The sequence below is a fragment of the Adiantum capillus-veneris genome, chromosome 6, assembly GCF_014529385.1.
Source record: "Adiantum capillus-veneris isolate H3 chromosome 6, ASM1452938v2, whole genome shotgun sequence".
NCBI classification, from domain to species: Eukaryota; Viridiplantae; Streptophyta; class Polypodiopsida; order Polypodiales; family Pteridaceae; genus Adiantum; species Adiantum capillus-veneris.
The window spans coordinates 61,489,217-61,503,336 of record NC_140936.1 but is presented as its reverse complement, the minus strand read 5'-3'; the positions used below and the strand labels follow the sequence as shown (position 1 = coordinate 61,503,336).

The 14,120-nt window shown below is 42.7% G+C and overlaps 1 pseudogene; it reads left to right on the top strand.

The window, feature by feature from the left end:
* The first annotated feature begins 1,446 nt into the window (after positions 1 to 1,446).
* Positions 1,447 to 13,901, top strand: LOC147455595 (putative oxidoreductase At1g06690, chloroplastic; annotated as a pseudogene).
* The last annotated feature ends 219 nt before the right edge of the window (positions 13,902 to 14,120 follow it).

Here is a 14,120-nt window from a genome sequence, read left to right as displayed (position 1 = left end):
GATAGAAGGGAAAGGCCACACAAGTGGAAGCTGGTAGTTCCAAAAGACCAAAAACTACATTGGCCAAGAGTAGTGCTTTCTTGAAGTAGTTAGAAAGTCAGGTCAAAATTGTGTCTACTGAAAAATCTCTAGTAGGCCAGACTTCAATTGGCCAGGTAGTACAGCCTCCAGTAAAGATTACTGTTGGGACCATCCAACAAGCGGGGCAGAGTCCAAAAACACTAGTGCAAAAAAATACCAGCCAGACAGGACCATTATTGAGCAGTTGGCAGTTCATACTGATAAGGGAAAAGGTCCTGCAACCCCTGATAGTCCAATTAGTAAATTTACTATCCCTTTCAGTGAATTGGCTTTAGCCTTACCAAAGAAGAACAGATTACAACAACTGCAGACTCATCCTCTCAAAGGACGATTAATCCTGCACAAACCTGACTTTACCACATTACCATATATAGCTCATGTTACACTTTATGAGCCAGTTGCGTTGATCCAGTGATGGTCAATGATGGTTGCTCAGTGCTTATCCAGTCATCCTGGAATACGATTGTCCATGCTTTGGGACAAATGTTGGATGCCTCAACATCTACTGATGAAGTGACCAAGTTAACAGATGTGGGGAACAGTGAGCAGCAAGTCGAGAAGTTGAAACATGATATAGGGGCACAATCCCTACAGCATAGATTCTTAAACATCAGTCAGCCAGGACAATTTAGACATTGGAAAGTAAGTTGTCAAAGCTTGAGTTTAAGATGAGACAATTAAATGAAGAAAAGGCAGAGGCTGAGAGAGCTACTGACAGATTCGAAACTATGCTGAGGATGAAGAGAGTTGATTTTAACTCATTACTGACCAGCCACACTACATTGAAAGCCTCTTTAACAGAAAGATACATATACAATAATTTGGTTGATATACTGAATCCAGAAGGCAAGGCCATTTTCAATATAGATAATGTGAAGGTGCTCATGGAAACAATGTAGAGTGATTTGCAGGATAAGCTTTCTGAATATAATAGTGCTTTGGCAAATCAAAGCTATTTTGGACTTTATTGATAAGCAGAATGACCTCGATGAGGATTCTGAGAAAGCAGAAGAGAAGGATGAAGAGAGGGAGGATGAACCAATAGATAAACATGATGATGATAATGACTCTCCTCCATCTCCGCCCTCAGGATCTGGTGTTGGTGGATCAGCTGCCATAGGGGACAGTCAGCCCAACAGAGACCAGCCAGACTACTATAAGGATCATCAGTTGGGAGACCAAGGGGCTGATGATCAGCAACCAAGCAACACTAAAGATTTCCCAATACACCAGTCATAGCACAGTTCATATGTGAAAGGAAAAGCTAAAGCTGTGACTGAGACTTTGAAAGGTGATGAGCAACATTCATTACAACTCATCACACTGAACAAGAGGTTAAGACATCAACAAGCTCCTATAACTAGGATGTATATGGAGGATGATGTTCTTCCTTCTGATCTGGAACGTTTTCAGAGACTATATGTTGACGCCAGAGAAATGATCCAACATTGTAAATCAATTGCTTTCCATGATCGGGAGTTGTGCCAATTACCTGAAAATCCTAGTAGAATTCAGTTGCTAGAGAGAGTACCTGAATTGGCACTGACCTCTGATGATAAACTGGTCAATCCACACTGGCAACGGCAGTCTACAGCAGACTGTCATTCCCTAGCCATTGAATTAGAGTTTCTGTTTGGGAACAGGCCTACATATAAATGTATGAAAGGGGTGAGAAATCAATCAAAAGATGTCCTACTACAAGTGAAAATTGCCAGAGGAGTTTTGGACCAGAGGATACAAGCTATTATTGAAGATCAGACTTCCAGTAGTAAAAGACCACAAACTCAAATGATAGTAGGGGAACAGGCAACTGCTCTCCGAAGATTGTTTCAGCTGGTTCGAGTCACCAAGAAGATGATGTAGCAAAAGAATCAGGCTATCCTCAACTTTTTAAAGTTTGTACATGATTCCCCAGTTCTCTTGTATGCATTGCTTGCTAGAGAGACTGAGCTGCCTAGGTTTTTCCCAGCTTTGTATCCTCAACATCTAGAACCAGTGAATCAGCTCACATACTATAACATCACTAATGATCTTTAGGATTTTTATGAGCGAGCCACTGTAGAATGGAAAACCTGGCAAACACTGATCAATGATGCTCTCCAATTAAATGATGTTTTGGAACTACAAGGAGAAATGCAGAGGATCAAGCTATGTATGGGACAATGGAAAATCCAACTCAAAGGTCTCACCAAAATCACAAATCGGCTACTTCAACTTACTGTGGAGTCCTCTAAGATTCCTAAAAAGGATATTATGGCTAAACCAGGTCTAGGGCCATAGTATAGAGAAATGGCTGAGATACTCTTTGAAGCTAGGATTAAAACAAGTCAGCCTCTCCCAGAAATATGGATCCACACAGCTTCGCATTGTCATAAATTGACCAAATGCCGTCTGATAAAGGGTAGATGCATGCAGTATGATCCCGACACCAAAACATATAATCCTCTCACGCCTTATGAATTGGAGATGTCCATAGCAAGGTGGGATCATCTTGAGCAGGAGGCCATTTATCGACTTATCCAGAAGGACAATGTTGGCACTGGAACTTCTGAAGCACCAGTACAAAAGAAAGGCAAGAGGAAGCGGGTTCAATGGAAGGATACTGGGTAGTTCTTTCTCAGAATCAGACAGGGGATTTTCCCAGTGAGGCGCTGTAATTTCTTTGGTTGGGTACCCTTGGAATTACAATTATATGGGTGTCAAGCACTCAACAAGCATGAATTTTGGCATAAAGCTAGCAATTCCAAAAGAGCTAGCGACCCCAGAGGAGTACTATCATGAGGAACATAGGCCAACTCATGAGGAGCATCGGCCAAGTCAACAAACAGACAAATGGGTTTAGGGTTTGCACCTCAACCAGAAACCCATATGGGTTCCTCAACACCATTTTAGAACCAGGCGGTGGATTTTCAAATTTTTTGGAGTTATTCCAAAATTCAAGAAAGGAGGGAAGGATGTAAAAGGCGAAGACAGTCCCAATGGGAATTGTCTCCTGGAAAGCCAAACAGAGGATCAGTCACACATCAGTATTACCACCATGGCAGTTACTACAATAACTTCTAGAAGACTATAAATAGGACCCATTACATTGTAATCGGGCTTCTTGCTTCTTACTTCTCTTCGTTTTAGACTTCCAAGTATTTCCTGAGCTACAATATCTTTGCCTGTAACTTCATCTTGTAATCATTAATGTTGCTGTAATTATTTGAGCTTTAATCTGTTATACCTTGTACTGGTTGTTCCTGAACTATGAATCTGAAACTATAAACACTTTTCAAGTTGTCAAGTCTGTCTCTCATTTCAGTATACTATTCTAGTTCATATTACTATTTCAGTCCAGTCTCTAGTCTCTATTCCAGTTTCACCGACTGAACTGACGACTTACCAATAGCTCTAAATTCTTACACTGGAATCAGCTATCTGAAGTGATCAGCTCCAATTCCAAACTCCGTCTCTTATAAATGGAATCTCTCCCAACATTTCAGCTTCAGTGGAGAGGACATAACTTCTACAAATCAATTCCAAATTTATCCGAGTTTGGGGATTTAGAACCTACTTCCTAAGATCTTTCCAATGATATCTTGGTTGATAGGGTTCGACAAAGTGTTTATGTACTTCACTGTGTTGCGCACTTTTGACAAGAGAGGCAAAGTCAAACCTCCTTATAGGCCCCTTTGAGAGTCCAAATTTTCCCTAACGAATTTTCAATAAAGAATTGTATTAGTGCAAGTTGTCTACCTCTACTCATCCCCGCCGTTGTGAATGACTAGAAGTAGGTTATCTGTGATTAATCTATACTAAGGATAATGTGGGAGGGAATTCCGGTCCCCCCCCCCCCCCAAAAACATGTGGCGAGTCCTCCTTAAACTGGCCAGTGGTGCCTACAATCAGGCATCATAGCGACAACGAGTGTGCAGCGTGCTCAGAGCGAGAAAGAGAGAGAGACTACTGTCGCCTACGAATCTATGTGGCTCTCACACGTGGGGCCTGTCAAGCAGCGTGATGAGCGTTCGTCCACCTTATCACACGTGTGTGTGTGTGTGTGTGTGTGTGTGTGTGTGTGTGTGTGTGTGTGTGTGTGTGTGTGTGTGTGTGTGTGTGTGTGTGTGTGTGTGTGTGTGTGTGTGTGTGTGTGAGAGAGAGAGAGAGAGAGAGAGAGCACTCAAGTCTCACACTCACAGTCTAATGTGGAGAGGAGGGAGATGAAATGAAATGTTATATTAAACGTCGTCATTTTACTAGGGTTTATGAGATCAAACTCATGCAATCTTGTGTTAAGTATGGAGCCCGATTTACCCCTTGTAATTTTATGTGTTAAAAACGCACATTTGTAAGGCCCCCATTATGAGTAGAAGCCATCGTGCGTGAAGAAAAATAACTTGCCGGAAAATAAATTACTCGCCGGAAACCAAAATTTTCATGCCCAGTTTCGATTTGCCAAAATATTCCTTTTTTGTCGGAATAGTATGGCCGGACGGAGGCCGGAAAGTGGTCAGAAAACGACCGGTCAGAAAACGTCCGGTGGCTGGTGGTTGAATTCAAAAGCGGACTTGTCTTCTCAAGGGCGGCCACACATGGGCAGATTAGAGGGTCCGATTTGGACTTATCTACACAAGGGCGGCTACACATGACTGCCTCTCATGAGAGAGAGCATCCCTTTTGGCCTATAAAGGGATGCCCTCATTAGAGAGGGCATCCATTTTGGCCTATAAAAGGAGGCCATTTCTACACACATTTCATAGTGTGAAGTTGATGCAACAAGATGGGTGTGAGGTGGTGAGAGTGAAGCAAGGCGGGAGCTCCAAAAGGGTATAATCCCTTTGTAACCTATTTCTTGTTTTGAAGTACTAAAGCCATTGAGTGGCTGCTTTCCCATGGACGTAGCCCACATTGGGTGAACCATCGTGTGTACTCTCTCTCTCTCTCTCTATACTCTATAATCTCTTGTGTGTGAAATCTATCTCTCTCCATTAAGTAATCTACTCATATATCTATTTAGCTACGTCATATTTCCCAACAACTAGTATGAGAGCAAGGTTTGCTCGTAGCTAAAGTATCTCAAGGAAAGGATTCCTTGAATTCAGTGGGAGTTATGGCAGAGGAAGGGAAGCTCAAGATTAAGAAGTTCAACAACAAAAACTACCAACATTGGAAGATGCAGATTGAAGACTATCTCTACCAGAAGGACTCTATTTGCCACTAGGAAGTCTTGCGAAGAAGCTCGCAACAATGGCAGATGAAGCATGGATTGTCCTTGATCGAAAGGAACTGGGAACAATCTGGTTAAGCTTGGCATCAACGGAGGCCTTCAATGTTTCGGAGATGAAGACCACGGAGGACTTGATGAAGTCACTTGACGACTTCTACGAGAAACCATCAGCATCCAATAAGGTATTTCTTATGAAGTGCTTGTTCAATCTAAAGATGGTAGAAAATGGTTCAGTTGCAAAACACCTAAATGACTTTAACACAAACATAAGTCAACTTTGATCGGTGAAAATCAATTTTGATGATGAAGTGCGAGCTCTCCTTATACTATCATCTCTACGGGATAGTTGGGACAGCCTTGTGATGGCTGTAAGTAATTCTATTTCTGGCACAAATACTCTTAAGTTTGATGATTGTTAACCCTCACGGCTCACGGACACCCCATCACCTACGACAGACGTGTATTATGTATTTGGTAGAGTCAGGTACCGGGCTTGTCGGACCAATAGGAAAAGGGTAAGAGTGATCGCCGATGGAGGCGCACGCTAACAGGGACATTCAAGGGATTAGTTGGCTAAGCATGGGCGCCCAAGTGTGAATGGGGTGAGCTCATATAAAAGCCAACTAAACCTAAAATTCACTCATTCTCTCATTTGTGCAATAGAAGAGTGCTCTTGCTCCATCTCCATCTCCATCTTCTTCTTCTTCACCTCCTTGTGTGTGTGTGTGTGTGTGTGTGTGTGTGTGTGTGTGTGTGTGTGTGTGTGTGAGAGAGAGAGAGAGAGAGAGTGTGCGATCGAGCATTGCGGCGGCACGACGGCGGTGAAGCGGTTGAGCGCGACGTAGCGGCGTCTCCTTCTTCTTCGCGGCGAGGAATCCTCCACGGCAGGAGCATAGAGCGGTGAGTGACACACCATTGCCCTCTTTTGAGCTTACTAGTTAAGCTATTTGTGTGCTTGGAGCCGCGTCTATGGCTCGCACACGGTGTAACGGCAAGTCCCTTGCTTCGACAGTGCGGCAAGGAGCGCACAATGATGTTGTGGGTGTTCTCCTAAGCGAGGAAATACGAAGGAGAAGCACAGGAGAATCATCAAGTGCTGCACTGTCAGTGGAAACAAGAGGAAGGCCTAAGGAGAGGTTCAAAAATCAAAAGGGTCGTGATCGCTCAAGGCGGATCAAGTCGCGCACAAATTCGGTTCTTGAATGTTGGAACTGCGGCAAGAAGGGTCACATCAAGAACGATTGTTGGTCCAAGAAGAAGAAGGAGACAGAGTCTCAAGACAACAAGCCAACATCGGAGGCCAATGTGGCAGGTAAAGTAGAGCAAGATGCTCTAATTCTCTCATTAGACAATGTGTCTAATTCTTGGATAGTAGATTCTGTGGCTTCATTCCATGCGACACCACACAAGCAACATTTCCAAGATTACACCAAAGGTAATTTTAGGTATGTATACTTGGGAGATGATGAAGCTTGTGAGATTGTCGGCAAAGGTACAGTTTCTGTCAAAACTGCTAATGGAAATGAATGGAAGCTTAAAGATGTCAGGCATGTTCCTTCTCTTTGGAAAAATTTGATCTCTACAGGACAATTGGACGATGAAAGTCACAACATTGCATTCGAAACAAACGGTGGAAGATCTCAAAGGGATCTTTGGTGGTTGCCAAGGGAGAAAAGGTCGGTACACTTTACTTGTGTACTATCAGTACGCAACCTTCAGCTTCTGTAGCAACTACAGAAGTTGACAGTGCGGTGTGGCACTACCGGCTTGGGCATATGAGTGCCAAAGGAATGCAAATCCTTTAAACAAAGAAGCTTCTACCAGGTTTGAAAGAAGTGGACTTAGAGTTCTGTGAAGATTGTGTTTATGGTAAACAAAAGAGGGTAAAATTTCAAAAATCAGGAAGTGAAAGAAAAAATAAAAAAGTTGAGTTGGTTCATTTTGATGTTTGGGGTCCTGCAAGTACACCATCACTTAGTGGCTCATTGTACTATGTAACGTTCATAGACGATGCGACTAGAAAAACATGGGTTTATGTCATGAAGAATAAGTCCGATGTTTTTTCCATATTTCAAAGGTGGAAAGCCTTTGTGGAGAATGATACAGGTACCAAGGTTAAATGCCTCAGATGTGACAATCGAGGCGAATATTGCAGCCAAGCTTTTGAAAGCTTTTGTGCTAACAATGGCATTCGGAGGCAAAGGACAACCCCAAGGACACCTCAACAAAATGGGATTTCAAAATGAACAGGACAGTCATGGAGCGAACACTAAGCATGCAACTACATGCAAGCCTACCGCTTGAGCTTTGGGCGGAAGCTGTAAGTACGTCTGTGTACTCAATCAACCGGTCACCCTCAACGGCATTGGATGGGGGATTTCCAGAAGAGTCATGAACAGGTAAACCGGTGAATTATGCATTTCTCAAAGTGTTTGGGTGTGAGGCTTTCATGCACATAGATAGAAGCCTAAAATCAAAGCTAGATGTAAAGTCCAAAAAGTGTTTCTTCATTGGCTATGGAGAAGGTGACTTTGGGTATTGCCTATGGAATCCTGAAGATGGTAAAATCTTAAGGAGTAGGGATGTAATTTTTAACGAGCAAAATATGTACAACGATTACTTGGAAAGAAAACAAACAAAAGAAACAGGTGATGAGTACATGGAGCTTGAGGAGGTGAAGACTCAAGGACTGCAAACGGTGACAATGTGCAACAACGTCAACCAAATGAGGAGCCTCAACCTATTCCACGAAGATCTACAAGAGCAAGTAGGCCTCCAGAAAGGTTTAGTCCTTCCTTCAACCATCTCTTGATCTCAGATTTTGGAGAGCCGGAATCGTACGAAGAAGCTATGCAACACAAATCCAAAGAAGAATGGACGAAGAGCATGCAAGTGGAGATGGACTCACTACATCGCAACCAAACATGGGAGTTGGTTGAATTGCCTAAAGGTAAGCGAGCACTTCAAAACAAATGGGTGTACAAGCTAAAGGAAGCAGAAGGTGGGAAGAAAAGGTACAAGTCTATGCTTGTGGTAAAAGGGTTTTCTCAAAAGAAACGTATTGACTTCAATGAAATATTTTCTCTTGTTGTAAACATGAACTCAATTAGGCTTGTCTTAAGCCTTGTGGCTGCTCATGATTTAAATCTCGAGCAAATGGATGTAAATACAGCATTCCCTCACGATGACTTACAGGAGGAAATCTACATGCTTCAACCAAAAGGGTATGAAGTAAAAGGTAAGGAGAAAATGGTTTGCGTATTAAAGAAGAGCTTGTATGGTTTAAAGCAATCATCAAGACAATGGTACTTGAAGTTTGATCGATGGATGTTGGATCATGGATTCACAAGATGCAACTCGGATCAGTGCGTCTACACAAAGAATTTGGGAGATGGGAAGTTCATCATCCTAACGTTGTATGTTGATGACATGTTGATTGGAAGTGCTAACATGCAGGACATCAAAGACCTAAAAGAGGAGCTATCTAAATCTTTTTCAATGAAAGATTTAGGTGCTGCAAAGAGGATACTTGGTATGAAAATATCAAGGGACAAGACGAAGAAGACAATAAAGCTATCTCAAGAAGACTACATCAAGAAGGTACTAGAAAGGTTTGCAATGCAAAATGCAAAACCAGTTTCTACACCTTTGGCTGGTCACTTTAAACTAACCAAGGATATGTGTCTAAAGACACAAGAAGAGATAGCCTATGTGTCTAAAGTTCCATATGTTGCAGCGGTAGGTTCTCTAATGTATGCTATGCTCTGGACAAGGCGAGATATTGCACATGCAGTGGGAGTTGTAAGTAGGTTCATGGACAACCCAAGTAAAGAGCACTGGCAAGCTATGAAGTGGTTACTTAGGTATCTAAAAGGGACAACAACAAATGCTTTGTATTTTGGAGGAACTGATATTTTTCTAGAAGGGCATGCTGATGCAAATATGGCAGGTGACAAAGATACTCGAAGGAGCACTAGTGGCTATGTCTTCACAGCTGGAGGCACATCAATAAGCTGGGCTTCAAAGCTGCAAAAAGTGGTCTCACTTTCTACCACGGAAGCAGAGTATGTAGCAATGACGGAGGCAAGCAAAGAAATTTTGTGGCTTTACAGATTCTTAGAAGAGCTTGAATTCAAACAAGACAATTGTGTCTTGTACAGTGATAGCCAAAGTGCTATCCATCTTGCAAAGAACTCAGCTTTTTATTCAAGGACAAAGCACATTGAGGTGAGATATCACTTCATACGCACTCTTTTGGAAGAGGGACAGCTAAAGCTAAGAAAGGTGCATACAAGCGAAAATCCTGCAGACATGTTTACAAAGGTGGTCAATAAGGAGGAGTTGAGCTTTTGCTCATCTTCAATCGGCATTCAAGGATAAGAAGCCACGATGGAAAGCAGTCACAGGTTTGGTTTGGAGATCAGTCTCCAAGTGGGAGATTGTTAAGTATGGAGCCCGATTTACCCCTTGTAATTTTCTATGTTAAAAAAGCACATTTGTAAGGCCCCCCTTATGAGGAGAAGCCATCGTACGTGAAGAAAATTAACTCGCCGAAAACCAAAATTTTAACGCCCAGTCTCGATTCACCGGAATATTCCTTTTTGCCAGAATATTATGGCCGGACGGCGGTCGGAAAGTGGTCGAAAAACGACCGTTCGGTTGGCCAGTTGGCCTGTGGCCGATGGTCGGAAGTCAATGGCCGGTGGCCGGTTTTCCGAATTCAATGACTGGTGGCCGAATTCAAAAGCGGACTTGTGTGCTCAAGGATGGCCACAAATGGGCGGATTGGAGGGTCCGATTTGGACTTATCTACACAAGGACGGCTACACATGGATGCCTCTCATGAGAGAGGGCAACCCTTTTGGCCTATAAAAGGAGGCCATTTCTACACACATTTCATAGTGTGAAGTTGATGCAACAAGGTGGGTGTGAGGTGGTGAGAGTGAAGCAAGACAGGAGCTCCAAAAGAGTATAATCCCTTTGTAACCTACTTCTTGTTTTGAAGTACTAAAGCCATTGAGTGGCTGCTTTCCCGTGGACGTAGCCCACATTGGGTGAACCACGTATATCGTGTGTACACACTCTCTCTCTCTCTCTCTACTCTATAATCTCTTGTGTGTGAAATCTATCTCTCTCCTTTAAGTAATCTACTCAAATATCTATTTAGCTACGTCATATTTCCTAACATCTTGGTGGATCTAATACAATGTCTAATTACAAAATAAAAATGAAGCAAAGTAAAAAACTAAAATCATTATCTTCAATGCCCAAGGATGCACGGCATCGGGCAAGGGGAAAAGGAGAAATTCCACCCCAAAATAGACAATCGCGCGGCCTCATGCCCGGGCAGTGTTTGGGAAAAATGTGTCTCAGCTTAATATCGTGTTTTTTTCGATTAAAAAATGCATGTTGAGGGCAAGGGGAAAAGGAAAAATTCCACCCCAAAATAGAGAAAAATAATCTAATTTTTAGAATTTCCTCTTCGCAAATGAATTTTGTATGTTTGGGAAAATGGTTCTTGACAAACACTGGGCCGAGGCTGCTGGGGTCAACCGTCGGGGTGCCGTAGCAGGTTGTGGGGGCGTCACCTACGGTATGGTGAACCAGGGTAGTCCAACAACTCAGCTTAATATCGTGTCGATTTCGATTTAAAAAATGCCGGTTGAGAGCAAGGAGAAAAGGAAATTTTCGCTCCAAAAATAGAGAAAAATACTGGATTTAAAAAATAATAATAATAATAAATTCCCTCTTGACAAATTCATGGAAAGGAATTTTGTATGTTTGGAAAATGATTTTTTCCGAACATTGCCCGGGCCTGAGGGGGAGAGAGAGAGAGAGAGAGAGAGAGAGAGAGAGAGAGAGAGAGAGAGAGAGAGAGAGAGAGAGAGAGAAAATGAAATGAGGACAAGGGGAAAAGGAGAAATTCCACCCCAAAATAGAGAAAAATAACCTAATTTTTAAAATTTTCTCTTTGCAAATTCAAGAAAGGGAATTTTGTATGTCTGAGAAAATGGTTTTTCTCGAACATTGGGCTCGTGCAAGGGGAAAACGAGAAACTCCACCCCAAAATAGAGAAAAATTGTGACGGATCGGGACAATTGCGCGGCCTCATGCCCATGCAATGTTTGGGAAAAATGTGTCTCAGCTTAATATCGTGTTGTTTTCGATTAAAAAATGCATCTTAAGGAGAAATTCCACCCCAAAAGAGAGAAAAATAACCTAATTTTTATAAAATTTCCTCTTTGCAAATTCAAGAAAGGGAATTTTGTATGTTTGGGAAAATGGTTTTTAGCATTGGGCCGAGGCTGCTGGGCCAACCGTCGGGATGTCGTAGCAAGTTGTGGGGGTGTCAGCTTCGGCATGGTGACCCAGGATAGGCCAACAACTCAGCTTCATATCGTGTCGATTTCGATTTAAAAAATGCCGGTTGAGAGCAAGGAGAAAAGGAGAACTTTCACTCCAAAATAGAGAAAAATAGTGCAAAAATAATTTAAAAAACATAATTTTTAAAAATTCCCTTTTGACAAATTCACGGAAAGGAATTTTGTATGTTTGGCAAATAATTTTTTTCGAACATTGCCCAAGCCTGAGAGAGAGAGAATGAAATGATATATTAATCTCTTTTGCACACACGGGGGGGGGGGGGGAGAGAGAGAGAGAGAGAGAGAGAGAGAGAGAGAGAGAGAGAGAGAGAGAGAGAGAGAGAGAGAGAGAGAGAGAGAAATGAAACCATGTGGTAGGAGGTGTCGTCAATATGATCATCATCATCCTCATCATGAGAAGAGGGGAGCTTGGTCATTAGGATGATGAGCAAGCTTAGCAAAACAATGGCAATACTGAGTCACAACATGGAGAGAGAGAGAGAGAGAGAGAGAGAGAGAGAGAGAGAGAGAGAGAGAGAGAGAGAGAGAGAGAGAGAGAGAGAGAGAGAGATGCCTCCACCGAAGGCAGTGCCGTTTTACTAGTAGGGATATAATAGCATAGATAGCAAGATGAATCATCCAGTATTCAATGATTAACTGTAGCATTGAGGAGCTCTGATTCTCTACATCTACACATCTGCACCTTCGTGGACTACTAGAGGAAGATTATCTCCGAGTAAGCAGGAGTGCCATAGCATGTATAACGAGTTGCGGCAAGCTATCTTCTCGCTAGTGAGCTGGAGAATTTTTTGAAAATCGATACATCTAAATATGTGCCCTTGGGGAAGACTTCCTTGCAAGTCTAAAAAATTGCCATTGGAACATTGCAATGGGGGACCCTAGCTCTAGCTTTGGAAGTAGCTTTAGAGAGGCCGAGTTGTGTGGTGCTTTTCAGTAGCTCCTAAACGGTGGTATCAATTTTATAAACACAACAAAGGTTTACGGATATATATCAAGGTATTGAAAGTGGCACCTAAGTTGAGCAATTACACAAGAAGATTTAGAAATTTTCTCATGTAGGAAAACGGAGTTTGCTACAATGTTTTTCATACAATGCACAACATCATGAGCTTCTACCCGAGAGGCACCGCATACCTAGCTAGGTACGATTGGGGGCAGGGGACCGCCGGCCCCGGAGGGGGGGCCGGCGGTCCCCTGCCCCCAATCGTACCCCCCTCCGAGGCCGGCGGTCCCCTACCCCCAATCGTACCTAGCTAGGTATGTGGTGCCTCCCTCATCGAAGCTCATGATGTTGAGGTAAAGTCACAATGTGGGAATTATTGTGAGAATTTGTCCAAAACTTCTTCTGAATTAGTCGAAAAGTTTCCAAACAAAGTGAAAATGCATCTAATAGCGAGACATTTCCCATTATTGCCACCAAATTTTTCACTCTACCATTCCTTGCTGATGGTGGGTTCAAGCTTGGGCGTAAGTCCTTGCTAGAAGCTCCACGGAGAATCTTGCAACATCTTTGCAGAAAGAGGGTGGATCTCTACCAAATTCATTTCCCATTTCCTACGTTGAGCAATGCAGCATTGATGGAAAGCTTAAAAGAGTCTGTGGAGTCGGACCTTACTTTGGCAGTGGGCATGTGTGGAACTATTCAAAGCAGCAAATGGAAGAAGCTAATGACTTGCTTGCAAAATTTGGCATACCATTAGTTTCCAATCAAATACGTTTCAATCTAATCTACTAACATAATATGGCGGAAGGGGGAGCCCTTTACACGTGTCGCAATCTGCGACGTGAAGGCTAAAGTCCAAAACAAAAACAAGTCCCTTTGCACGCGATAAAGAGGGAGAGAGGGGGAGAGAGAGAGGCCGCCGAAGGCGGCCGGCCGTACTAGTCCAGATAAAGAGGGACCCCTAAAAGAATGCAAGGAGAGGAATCTATCTCTAATAGGATACAACCCTTTTGCTTCTAGATCCTTGATAGATAAGGCATTGATGATGATAGGAAGCACAAAGTTTCAAAAGAGCAAGCCACTTCCGGAACTCATGGAAAAAGTTGGGACAAATCGCAATGGAAAGTCAATTGCGGTGGATTGAAACTACTTAATTATGAAATGGGCAATACCCATACCATGGTGTAAAAATGAATTCCAAGCAAGAATCCACTCTGAATTGCTGGATTGGAGTATCACAATGGATTAAGTGAAAATGTTGGAGGAAGCTGTCAAGAACATTTAAGCTTGCAGGCATGTTGTAGCATGCAAGAGCAATGGCAATTTTCATATCAGTTTGGTCAACATTGCTAAATGGAATTTTTTTCAGTCCATCCTCCTGTAACTTTAGTGGCCCTCAAAAATTTGTATCACCCACTGTTTCATGTATAGCAAGGTTTGACCTCAGAACCTTTCCATCTCAAGGCGACTGTCTTACCACTAGAGAGAGAGAGAGAAGAGATCC